At 37.0% G+C, this 14,294-nt stretch overlaps 1 pseudogene; it reads right to left on the bottom strand.

Moving 5' to 3' along the window:
* Positions 1 to 10,113, bottom strand: part of LOC124964069 (AP-2 complex subunit mu-like) — a 29,103-nt pseudogene extending 18,990 nt beyond the window's left edge.
* Positions 10,114 to 14,294: the final 4,181 nt, after the last annotated feature.

A 14,294-nucleotide genomic window follows, 5' to 3' on the forward strand; every position in this document is an offset into this window, starting at 1 on the left:
ACCATTATTTTGGTGATCTGCACTGAAATAGAAACATTGTATTACACATCCACAGTACAAAACAGACGACTAAAATGAGGGGCAGAACCCATGGCTGTGAAACCAGATCAAGGTAACACTGTAAGACAGAAAGAGCACCAGCCAGGATATCACAGAGAACAAAGCCTGAACCTTAACTTTGCTATTTACAAGTTATATACTTTAGGCAAGGCATTTGACATTTCTGAGAATTTCCTTATCTGGGCAGTATTGCACAGGGTGAGAATTAATTCATCTTATGTAACTAAAATGCCTAGCTCAGAGTAGTTGTTCAATAAATGGCAGGAGGTGGCAGGCTGGGCAAATTCAGTGAGCCAATCCCAGTAACAACAGCACACCCAGCACGTAGGTCACTCACCACTAAAAGAGACAGGGCTCCCTGGGGAGATGGCTGATTTTAGGGTAGGGGCAGAAAATATAAAAGATGAATTTGGAATATCTTTACTGTCACCAAAGAAGAAAGTGTTCAAAGAAACAATACTGATGAGGGTATGTAAATGGGATCCAGTCGAAAGAGCTCCCAATATCCAAAGCTGGAACAATTTGAGCAACAAAAGGTAGTACTGGATTATTACTCAATGTTAAAATAAGTATCCATGAGTCCACACTGATTGGAATAGATGGTTATAAATTAATAGGAGAGAATTTTAAAATCTTCTATACAGAAGAACGCCAAAAAGTTTAGACAGCCACTTCCCCTCATACTCTTGAAGTGTGATAGGCACAATGACTTCCTTCCACAGGATGAAGGGACAGGGGCAAAAGCTGCTTTTAAAGAAGAAAAGTCCAACAAGCACTACTTCATCCAAATGACTGAGGTCACCATCAGTGGTGACAAGTCACGTTGGCAGTCTTGGTATGACATGACCCATAACCCCTGTCCAATCATGATAAAAGCACCTAACAAACTCAAAGTGAAGGATGACCTATGAGAGACCTGAGATGCCTGATCAGCACTCCTCAAATATGTCAAGATCACTGAAAACAAGGAAGATTTAAAAAACTGTAACAGTCTAGAGAAATCTAAGGAGACATGACAAGTAAATGTACTGGGGTAGCCTGGATGGGATTCTAGGACAGAAAATAAACATTAGGTAAAAACTAAGAACTCCAAATGAAGTGTGGACTTCCATTAATAATCATCTATTGGTACTGGTTTATCAACTGCAATACCTGTATCACGGTGATGTCGGCAATGGGGTAAATCAGGCGAGAGTTACTGAAGAACTTTCTGAAATGTTCTTGCAACTTTTCTGCAAATATTAAACTCTTCTAAAGAAAAATTTGCTTTTCAATTTATTAAAATTTTATTTTCCTTGTTCAAGGTTATACTGGAACAATATAATATTTCTGACTATATATGAAGTCTCAGTAAAAAGAAAATGGTGGAGGGGATTACATTATATATTTGATTAAGGTTTTCCTATGCATGTTGAAGCTTTGAGCATATAACATTTTGTGAGTTTTCAAATCCAAATTATGCACCTTCTAAAACGTCTCCTTAAATAAGTCTGGTGAGATGATTAATAAAGCAGCAACTTAGAATTCATGGTAATTCCTTCCTCTGAAATTCCAACCAAGCTAAAGAACATTTGCTCCATTTTTTTTTAAACAACATTTTAATGGAAACAGAATTCGTAATGTCAAACATTAATGCTGGGGATCCAAGAACAATTATTCTGAAAAGGTTCTTTTCCCTAAATGTGCCAAAGCAATATTAAGGAATATCCATTTTAATTCCAGTGTAAAAAGGGTATGTTGAGAGAGACATTCTGGTGATAACAATTCCTTAAAGGACCCTGTAAAGTCATTTTCTCCTGGTTAGTGTGACAGTATATATATATGTCCACAAATTCTGTTGACACTCCTCCTTTCCAAAATTAGGGTCTATGTCACTTGAAACTAGGAGGGCTGTTGTGTCTGTTCCAACCAAGAGCATACAGCAGGAGTGATGCAAGGCTGTCACGGCTAGGCCATAAAGGTCAATGCTCTTCTGCCTCACACATAGGAATATGTGCCCCTGAAACCTGCAGACTGAATGCCTGCCCTGGCCACACTATTTGACCATAACCATTTGAGAAATTCCAAGACAAGATAACTTAGCCTAATACTTCTGGAATTCTTGCCCCATAAAATATATGAAAGATGATTAAAATTACTGTTGCTTCTTTAAGCCACTAAGTTTTAAAGTAATACATAGTATAGCAATAGCTGACTGGAATAGTCCATTAAAAATATTCAAGAAAGTGTTAGGTTATATAAAATGTCAGTTCAGGATAATAATGATTCTTTGTGTTACGTCAAACATGACCATAAAATCATAAATATACAACTTTATATTAATGTCAATCAATGGTGTTTTCATTTCATAGTATAATTATTTCCTCATTACTCAGAGCTTCTGGCATAATTTAGAAAATATTTTTAAGCATCTACTATATGCCAGACACCATGTTTTGAAAGCATGATCTCCAATGCAGAAAGGCTCAGAGATGGGTCTTTTAGGCAATAACTAGGGTTCTGACCTGATTGGTAGATTAATTCATTTGCTGGACTAATCATTTGAATCAACTTCTGGGTGGTAACTGTAGGAAGGTAGGGTATAGCTGGAGGAAGTAGGTCTTGGACTATATCTTGTCCCTGGCTTCTTGCTCTCTCTCTGTATCATGGCTGCCATGAGCTGAGAAGATTTCTTCCATATAATGTCCTGCCTCACCTCAGGCTCAGAGTAATGGAGTCAGCTCACCATAGGCTGAATCTCTGAAACCATTAGCCCAAAATAAACTTTTCTTCCTCTAAGCTTAGGTATTTTGCTCACAGCAACACAAAGCTGACTAACACACCTAGCATTGTGAGTTTACATCCTAGTGGGAATAACAGATAAAAGAAGTAAATAAACAAAGGATTACTAACTACAATAAGTATTATAAAGAAAACCTACAAGGTGCTCAGGAAATTTTTACTTTTGATGGGAGGTTAAGAATGGTATATTTAAGAAAATGGCATTTCAGTAAATGGCATGAAAGTAAAGAAATGACCAGACATGTTAAAAGCATCAAAAATACTCCCAGAGGAAGAACAAAGTAGGCAAAGGCCCTGAGGTGCAAAAATGCATAGATGCTGGGATCAGTTTAAAATTGGTGGGACTGGAGCTTAATGTGGAAGAGGAGTATAGAATAGACAGCTACTATCCACCAAAGAATGCCTATTCTGTATTGTTGTGTCAATCTGGGGAATGGACTTTCCAGTAAGAGATTTTATTTTCTACCTCCTCCTTCATGTATGGAAGCATAGTCATCTGACTAAATCTAGGTCTACAGAATGTGGTTAAGAAGTGCCACAATAGAGCTGTTCCATATATAACTCCCCACTCTCTTTGCTTAAGTGCAACTGAATATTGATTTCTAGAGGGTCCTTGTAAACCATATGTGAAGATGCCATATCACTATGAATTTGAATCCTGAGTGACTGCATGGAGAATAGATCTCTCTTCTCTCCTTCTTTATACCACCTGGACCTACATGTATAAAAAATAATCCTCTACTAGTGTGAAGCCATGAGATTTCAGAGGTTGGCTTTTGCAGCAATGAGTATTACCTTAATGAAACAAGAGAGTGATAGAAGTTCCAATAGGAATTCATAACCAGGGGCCATTCAAAATGACAAGGAATTTGATTTTTACTCTAAGAGCTATAAGAACACATTACCAGATGCAGAGAAGTGAGATGATCTGATTCACCATCACTCTGGTCTTTGTAGAGATTGAATTAGAAGGCAAACGAGTAGAAGCTTTGTGTTGGGTTGCCACAAAGGGTCACGTGAAGTGAAAAAATGGAAGTCCCATGTTATGTCAACTGGGAACTCAGCTTTGTCCAGAAAAGCAAAGTTCACAGAATCATAATTTATTTTAAATAAAAATGGGACAACCATTTGGTTCAAGGAAGCATCTGTACACAATCTAACAGCTTGTAGACTTTCCAAAACTCTCACAATAAACACTTCATGGTTTAGAAAACATAATCCACTCAAATATCAACTCGCCCTGTCTATGTTAAAGAAAGTTTACGTTAGGCTTCTCACTGCTTGGCTATATGAAAAACAGCTGGCCGAGACCACACAGTGTGATATTTATCAAGTCAAGGCCCTTCCTGCTGCTCCAAAAGCCAAACTGAGAATGATCTGAGACTTCATGGCAAATTAAGATACCATCATTATGAAGTTTGAAAAAAAATCTAGGAGACACAATGGTGAAAGAATGATCCAAAGTAAACTATATTTCCAAACACAAGCCCAAAGAGAACTCAGGAGACCCAGCATCTTAATTGGCCAAGAGTACATGTAATATGGGCATAAGGGAGGGCAGAGGATGTCATTCGAGTGCAGGTTTATCCAAAGAGGCACACACATCCTATGACAATGTAGGGTCTTTATTTCTTTGGTTTACCTTGCTAAGCTACTGCATTCTACTTTCCTTTGAGGGTCTTTTCTAACAAAGAATCTTTTAGCCAAAGACAAAATTTGGGTGATGTCAGTTATCTTTCTTCTCTGTGAAATATTTCATTAATTCATACTTTTAATGCACCATTATAATTTGTCATGACATATTTTAAGTGTGTTCCCAAAATCGTAAAGGATTGAATCAGAGACTAAAACAAAAGAATCTAAACTAGGTAAGGATCGTGCCTATGGTCTAGCATTACAACAGTACATACGCATAAAATCAATTAAAAGCTTTGCTTATTCTGAAAAACTCAGGGCCACCAATAATAAAGTCTGCATGTTACTAACCTGAAATATATCTGGGCAATTGGTGAGCCCCATGAACATATTTATCCTCCGTGAAGAAAAAAGTATTTTTAAAAATTATCCTTCAAGCAGGACATCTGTCTGCTTTAAGGAATTTTCATTGTTACCTTACTGGTGATTAATGTTTTTTAATGTGGTCCTTGACTTTTATGTGAAATCCTCAGGTTTTATGAAGAAAAATACAACATAACACATACACACACACACACACACACACACACACACACACACATACACACATACACCAAACTGTGTCATATCTGTGAGTGCCTGTGAAATGTTTACAAGGGCAGAGTTTGACTGACAGTTGGGAACTGAATACATTAACCATATTTAGATTTGGGGATTTTAGCATTACCCATGCAATAACATAAACTGCAGGATAAAAATGCAACTGTGCACAAATATACAAAGTCATTTCAAAAAGCATGATGCTTCTCAGTTCTCCTGAAGATTTTAGACTCAAACCAATCATACAGTTTTTCTTTATTTTCTCACCAGAAGATTTTCAGATTTGAGAGAAGCTATAGTGGGTTCATCCCAAAGCTGTTCCAACTGATATCCAAATTTCTTGATCAATTATTCGTTCACTTATTTCATAAACATTGCCTATGTTTACTATGTGCTAGTTTTGATAACTAAGGGTTGAGAACCCTGTGTAAGTACCACCTCATCCTTAACCTTTAGAAAATAAGTCTCTAATATAATGCAATACATATTTTGGAAAGAGGGACAATTAACTGTCTGAATGACCTTGGACCTCAAATAGTCAAATGAGTTCATCTTGACATAAATTCTCATTTTTACTGATTCAGTGTGTTTCCTCCAATACCTTAGTTTTTAGGAAAGACTTCACTGAAATATTTCAAGGAATCTCTAGAAGCACTGCATACACTCTGCATTCTAGGCCTAACTCTACTTACTGGGTGTCACCATCCCCTTTATACACTGTCACAGATAGCCCAGAGCATTTCACTGTTGGTTTGATATTAAGTAGAGAAGATTCCTCTCTTACATTCAATGACATGTAATGTGGTTTGGATCAAAAATATACCCCCAAAAAGCTCATTTGTTTGTCAATATAAAGCCATGTTCAGAGGTGAAATGATTGAATTATGAGAGTTGTAACAACTCAGTGGATTAATCCATTTGATGGAGTAATCATTTGAAGGGACTACTGGGTGATAACTGTATGCAGGTAGGCATGGTTGGAGAAAGTAGGTCACAGGGTGCTGAGCCTTGGACTGTGTCTTGTCCTTGGTTTCTTGCTTTCTCTGGTTAAATGCCACCATGAGCTGAGCAGCTTTCCTTCACCATACCCTTCCTCTGATCCACAGCAATGGATTTATTTGACCACACATTGAACCTCTGAAATCATGAGCCTCCAATTAGATTTTCTTCCTTTAAGTTGTTCTTGTCAAGCATTTTGGCCACAGTGACAAAGAGTTGGCTAACACACTATCTTTTGTTTTCTGATCACCTAAGCCTTTTTAAACTTTTGCTTATAATCACTATCACCATAGAGTTCATAAAGTTACACTCCCTTATTCACTGGAGATTGGTCCCCCACCCCCATAATACCCCAAATCCTTTAATGTTCATGCCCCTTATATAAAGTGGCATAGTATTTGCATATAACCTAAGTACACTCTCCCATATACTTTAAACCATCTCTAGATTACTTCTGATACTTAATACAGTGCAAATTGTATTAGCTTCACTTGTCTGTCACAGACTCTGAGTCATTTAATTTGTCCGTGGTATGGCAGAAACCAAGAGACCTCGGATATACCTGTGGTTCACTTCCCAAAGGCAGGAAGGAGTTACTTGCTTGGGAATATAGGACTTCCACCTCAGCTATCACATGAACTTAGGCCAACTAGCTCTTTGACTCCTCCTGCCACTTCCAGGGAGGGGAAACACCACACCATAGTCACGAGTTCCAACTTCTGAATAAGGTGTTAAGAGAGTTGGATGTCACAACACAGGGGAATTAAGTCCCATCAGACTAACTGAATAATGGAGAACCAAGATTATACAGATCTGAGAAGATAAACTTCCCTCCCTCCACTGCACAGTCTCTCTGAGGTACAACATCTATGAACAAGCTGTTCTGAAGACATCCTGTGCAGCCAAGTAGACATTCTATTCAGCTATCCCCCTTGGCTCTTGAGGAAACAGCGGCCAGAGCATGACACATCGTCCTGCATTGTTACCCTCCTTCCCTGCCTCACCTTCCTTTCCCTTCACAAGTCTTTAGCAGCTTGCACATTTTTTGGAGGCAGCAGGATTCCTTAACGATTTCCAAGGAAGGTAGTGCTTAGACTGGTCTGTGTTTCAGAGGATGACTCTGGAGAGATGGTGGAAATTGAGTAGAAAGCAGGAGAGAATAAGACAAGGAGATGTGATACAGGAGTTTCATCCAGTGGGGCAGGTGATTGAGCTGCACAAACAACAATGGAAATAAAGAGGAGCACTATTCAGTGTTGATTAGATCATTCCGAGAGAAAGTGTAGAGACAGGAAGTCATGGGTTAACAAGAGCAGTTAAGGACTGGAGAAAGAAGAGGCAATAAGAAGAATGAAAAGCAGGCCAGGAGGTAGAGAATTTGGAGAGGAGAATCTCAAGAAGACTATCAAAGTTCAACAGTGCAGGAAGTTCAAATAGCCTGAGAAGGAAGAAGAAGTTATGAATCCAGCCATCAGATATTAAAATCAGGAGGGATGTGGCTGGGAAGAGACTGTAGATTTCAAGTAAAAACAGGCTTGGTAAGCTTGGCAAAAAAGATGATTAAACAATGGTCTGAAATAGGATGGGAACCTGGGACTAAGAGTGAGCCTCCAACTGAGAAAGTCCAGGGTTGCAATTTTAGAGGTAGGGACTATGTCAAGATTTCTCAGGAAAGGAGATAGAAAAAATATTTGGGGGAAGATCTGGACAAGAAATGATATTTGGTCATTGAAAAGAGGTTCCAGAAAATTCAGGGGAATGAAACATAAGGTGTTCAGTGGAGAGGAGGTCTCATTCCCAAGCAAAGGTTCTACCTTTAATGGTTCAAGGTTTTTGGAAATTTAGCTTCAATTTTTCAGCCAGTGCTCAGGGTTTATATTTGTCAATGTTTTAACTTGTGCTTTCCTGGTCACCATTCTATCCCTAAATGTTATCTTAAATACTACCAATACCAAACTGACCTGTGAACAGAGGCAATAAGCTCTAACATGGTTGTGAAGAGTAGGTGGGAGCAAGGCACAGTCGGAACTGGACACAGGAGCGTCAGGGGCCACCATGGACGAGAAGGGTTCTGATCGTCTAAAGGAGAGGACATCAGAGACAAAACTCAAAACTCAACTACTTCACTGTTTCCATTTAAGGTAATGCTTCTTTTTGAATCCCATAAGACAAACTGCTCTTTGATATGTTAGGTCCTGTGCGATTACTCTCTCTCTCTCTCTCTCTCTCTCTCTCTCTCTCTCTCTCTCTCTCTCTCTCTCTCTCTCTCACACACACACACACTGTCCTACTTTTTTTTGTTTTTAAATAAACTTCAGAGAGTACAGAGAAACTTCAAACCAGTTTGGGGAATTATGTCAAGGGACTCAAAATAATAAGCTTCAACACTTTAAAATGTGATATTTCCTTTTTCATCACAAATTTAAGTCATTTGAGTTTTCTCTCTCTTTCTCTTAGTAAGTGTAGCTAAGGGTTGATCAATTTTATTTATTTTTTTCAAAGAACCAACTTTTTGTTTGGTCAATTTTTTTCAATTATTTCTTTTGTTTCAATTTCACTGATTTCAACTCTGGTTTTAATTATTTCCTGTCTTCTACTTAACGGTGTTGGTTTATTCTTCTTTTTCTAGGGCTTTGTGATGTAATGTTAGGTCACTCATTTGTTGACTTTTTATTCTTTCAATGAAAGAGTTCAATGCAATGAACTTTCCTCTTAGCACTGCCTTCACAGTGTCCTAGAGATTTTGATATGTTGTACCCATGTTCTCATTTATCTCTAAGAATTGTTTTTTTATTTTGTCCCTATTTCTTCTGCTATCCATCTGTCATTCAATAGCATGCTATGTAGTCTCCAGGTGTTGGAGTAGCTTCTATTTATTATCATTGGTTTCTAATTTCATTCCATTATGATTTGATAGAATGCAGGGCAGTATTTCTATCTCTATTTTTTTTTTGTATTTGCTAAGAGTTTCTTTGTAGCATAACATAGGATCTATTTTAGAGAAGGATTCATGTGCTGATGAGAAGAAATGTATTTGCTTGTTTATGGATGAAATATTCCATGTATGTCTGTTATTATTGATTGTATTATAGAGTTATATAATTTCTTTGTTCAGTTTCTATTTGGAAGATCTATCCAGTGGTTACAGAGGTGTGTTAAAGTCACCCAGTATTATTGTGTTGTGGTCAATTTGATTCTTGAAATTGAGAAGAGTTTGTCTGATGTACATAGATGCTCCATTCTTTGGGGCATAAATATTTAAGATTGTTATGCCTTGTTGATGTATGATTCCCTTAAGCAGTATGAAATGTCATTCTTTATCCCTTCCAACTTTGGCTTGAAGTCCACTTTATCTGATATGAGGATGGAAACTCCTGCTTGTTTACACAGTCCATGTGAGTGATATGTTTTTTCCCATCCTTACACCATCAGTCTGTGGATGTCTTTTCCTATGAGATGAGTCTCTTGAAGACAGCATAGTGTTGGGTCCTTTTTAAAATCCAATATGCCAGTCTAAGTCTTTCGATTGATGATTTTAAGCCATTAACATTCAGGGTTATTATTGAGATACGATTTGTGCTCCTGGTCATTTTGGTTTATTTTTGGTTTTTAACTTGACTTGGTTTCTCCTTTGATTGGTTTTTCCTTTAGTGTAGTTCCTCCCTTTGTGGATTTTCTTTTTTTTTTTTTTTCTTCATTTCCTCCTCATGGGATATTTTGCTGAAAATGTTCTGTAGTGCAGGTTTTCTAGTTGCAAAAATCTTTTAATTTGTGTTTATCATGGAAGGTTTTTATTTCATCATCAAATCTGAAGCTTGATTTTTGCTGGATATAAGATTCTTGGTTGGCAACCATTTTCTCCATTTGCGTACAATGTGTTGAAATGTGTTCTGCTGTCATGTATAACTAATTAAAACAAATTTTTTAAAAATTGACTTCTGCTCCACAATCAAGATGCCTGACTGGCCTGTTTTTCTCTTCAGCTCCAAAGAGTTTCTTTGTCTCCGCCCCATCTGAGGGTCCGGGGACTCGAACCATGGTCCTTACACATGCTAGGTGAGCACTCTCCAAGAGGAGCTATCTCTTCAGCTCCTGGCCTGTTTTTCAATCCAATATCAGAAGTGTATCTTGCAGCCCAAATCTTCAATTCCTGAAAGCCTGTCTCAAAGAGAAATTCTGAAGTGCATTGCAAGTTCTATCTTAATTAATGTGTTAACTTTAAAAATGTCATCACAAATGAAAGTTAATGGAAAAAAGAGCTCACATTAGCTAGGAATTTATTTTTGGTTTCAACGGAGGAATTGAGATACTAGAAATGCAAAATGGAATCTTAGAGAGTATGGGTACATGTGAGACTGGGGTAGAGTTGCTGTTTTTAAGGGCAGATCAGATTCTGTCCACTGAAAGGCACTTGGCCCCCATGGGGTATTGTCCTCACTGGGAAGTTAATTATTTGAAATATTTGGGGGGCTTCCTCTAGGGTCCTTTAGGTATTCACACTGGGGCACTGAACTTGTTCTGGGAAATAGTAAAAGGGAGTTGAGAACTTGGTTTGATAAATAACATGAATTACAAAATGAAGAATCACCACTCTTGTTAAAACAAAGGAATGATTATAATTGTAAGTTGATGAAACTGACTTTCCTATGCCTTATAAAGTGATTCTGGGGAAAATTCACACAGGAAAGTTTTGAAAGTGTTTTAAAAAATGGCAGTATTACTGGAATAAATGAATACAGATTCTAAAGTGGCTGCGTTAGAGAAATATACACTTATTTACATGTATAAAATTCCTCCAGCCTACCATAGAGCAGAAAGCTTACACTCAACATATTATTTCACTGCACTATAAAGAAAACATTATAAGAATTATCTAAATTCTCATGTTTTATTTTTAATACCCAGTATTCAGTTAATTGACAAGAGTACATGTCATATGTTTATATAAGGTATATATCATGATGTTTTGATATATGTATATATTATGGAGTGGCTAATTTAAGGTAATTAATATAATAAGCATTACCTCAAATACTATTTTTATGATAAATCACTTAAACCCCACACTCAGCAATTTTCAAATATACAACATGTTAGCTGTAATCACCATGATATATATTAGATTTCTTGAACTTACTCCCCCTGTCTAACTAAAATTTCATGTCTTTTGTTCATCATCTCCCCAATCCTTCCACCCTGAGCCTCTGGTAACCACTATTTTACAGTTCTATGGGTTCAACTCTTTTCTACTATACATATAAGTGACATTATGCAGTATTTATCTTTCTGCACCTGATTTATTTCACTTAACACAGTGTCCTCTATGTTCATCTATGTTGTCACAAGTAACAGAACTCCTTCTTTTTGATGATTGAATAGTATTACATTATTTCTATATAAATACATATCATGTATTCTTCATCTATTCATCAGTTGATGAACACTTAAGTTGTTTCCATTTCTTGGCTACGGTGAATGGTGCTATAATGAACGTGGGAACATAGAGGTCTCTTTGACCCACTGATTTCAATTTCTTCAGATATAAATCCAGTAGTGGGATTACTGGAACATACTGTAGTTCTATTTTTAATTTTTTGAGGAACCTCCATAGCTGAACTAATTTACATTCCTACCAACAGTTTATAAGTAAGTGTTTCTTTTTCTCCATATCCCCACTGACAATAGTTACCTTTTGTCTTTTTGAAAAAGGCCATCCTAATAGGTGAGAGGTGATACTGCATTATGGTTTTAGTTCACATTTCCCTGAGGATTAGTGACCTTGAGCATTTTTTCATGTACCCATTGACCATTTGTATGTATTCCCTTGAGATATGTCAAGTCCTTTGTCCAATTTTTAATCAGATTATTTGTTGTTTTGTTAGAGTTGCTTGAGTTCCTTGTATATTTTGAATCTTAACCCCTTATAGGTATATGATGTAGAGATAGTTAAGTTCTTACAGATTTTAAATCCCATTACTTTATGGCCACAATGCATATTTCCTCCATGGATTACAGAAAACATTACATAGACACTGAATTCAGAAATCTTTTACAGACCGGTGGCTGGTGAATTACCAGATCTTTAATTCATAAATTTAACTTGTTACACTCATTTGGTTTATTGTGCATCATGCACACAAATCCTGAATGATTCACATAAACTATTTTTTACTCATAAAAACATGCCAAAACCTTTTCAGGGAGTTGCTTTTGTCTCCCTTTAGAGTGCTTATTCTTTAGTGTGTATAAACAAGCAAATGCTTTGATATTCAAATTAATGAAAGCAGTGGAAATGAGAAATGAATCCATCTGAAAATCATAAGTTTCCTTTAGATACATATTAATGAAAAGCTCATAGGCTAAAATTTGGTAGAGTGTCTACCTCACATGCAATGAAAAACTCCCCTGTAAGTAAAAACAGACAGAAAAGTTATCTTACAGATAATCACAAAACCAGAGTTCTAGTTCTGCCTCTTCCAGGATAGCCAGAAGCTGGAGGTGTGGATTGTGACATGGGGTGATACAGATTTCCACAATTTGTCAGCTGTGTGATTCTGAAAAAGTCAATTGACATTTTTGAGGTTTAATTTATTCTTCAATAATATGGAAATAACAATACTCATTTTACAGAGTAAATTTAGGAATTAAATAATAGTGTGTATAACATGCTTAGTATTGTGCTTTGGGGTTCAATTAGTTGTTATTACTGTTAAATTATTTTAAGTTGAGCAACTTTTTTTCGGTGCATCCGTTTTCTCGCCTATAAAATGGGGCTATTACTTAAGTGATCAATGTAAAATAAATGAGACAATAAGGAAAACTTAAATGTTTGCAATGCTGGATATTATCAGGAAATACAAAATGTGATTTTGCCCGTATTACAGAGAAGAGTGAACTTCCAACTCCCCAGGCTGCTGCAGACATAACTTACATCTCAAGCGGTTGCATCATCTATTAGCAAAGGGGATTGGCAACTTTGGTTTGGGGATGTTGAGTTTCTCTGGGTTCCACCAAAAGATGGAATCACAGTCACTATGACAATTCAAATTTCACTGGTTCCTGCTACATCTGTTCAGGAAAGACCTTCGAGAAACCCCACCCTCATGGAGTCTCACGCAGAAATGTCTGACGCACCCCACAAGGTGTCCTCTGTGTGATCACCAGGGTCTCCCGTAGTTCACATCATTGTGTGGCAGTCATCGGCTTCTCCCTCTCCCACTCCAGCTCTGGGTCAATGTTCATGAACAGCAAAACCATTTGAGGTGGTTCCCTGCTGCTGTCAATAAGGCCGATGTCACTTCCCACACCAAACATGGCATATTTCAATGCTCACTACACCTTGGACCCTCTGGCTGTGTTCAGGGAAGAAACCCTGTCATGGTATTGCTTAATGTTGCCTTCCTTGGGTTCAATGGGGCAGATCATTAAGACAAGTATAGCCATCATGCTATACTCCCCTGGACTGTTTTCTTCTTTGCCTCCAAGTTGATTCATGAAAATAGAGGCTAATTCCCCTCAGGTGCACACACACATGCTGGTCATAAATGTAGATGTGAACGGACTCAAGTAGACACTCCTGATGAAAAAGAGCATGGTCTACTGGCTAAACCATGCTATTCAGAGCCAGAGGACTCAACCTCCAGCCCTCTTACATGTTAACATAATGTCTCCAAATCTCAAAGCCTTTTTCTATGAAATGGGAATATTAAGGATACCTTCATGGGAAGCTACTGAGAGAACTGTCAGTAAATAAGTAAAAGTATATAAAACGCTGAGCATAGTTATGTGCTCACAGAAAGCACTAAAAGTATCAGCATAAAATAAAAATAAAGCATCTTTTTTTGCACACCCTCACTTTATTATGCATTTCCATAATAACCATTAATATATAAAAGTATAAAGTTATTACTTTATACTTTTATATATTTATATATTATAAATATATAAAAGTATAAAGTTATTACTTTTTAATAGAAAGTATACTTTGATAATGCAGATGCTACCTTATTTGTTTGGGGGGAGGAATTTATTTTTATTAATAAACACCAAATAGCACTGTTATTTATTGTATTTTGCAGAATATTAATATTGTTCTTTCAACCAGCAAAACATTTCATCAAATCATTTTTCGTCATCCTTATAATATCTAACATTGCACTTAAAAAACAGATACCTGTTTGGGAGATAAGAGAAGGATTCATTTAAACACTTGCTAATAC

This window comes from Sciurus carolinensis, chromosome 14 (assembly GCF_902686445.1).
Source record: "Sciurus carolinensis chromosome 14, mSciCar1.2, whole genome shotgun sequence".
Taxonomy (NCBI): Eukaryota; Metazoa; Chordata; class Mammalia; order Rodentia; family Sciuridae; genus Sciurus; species Sciurus carolinensis.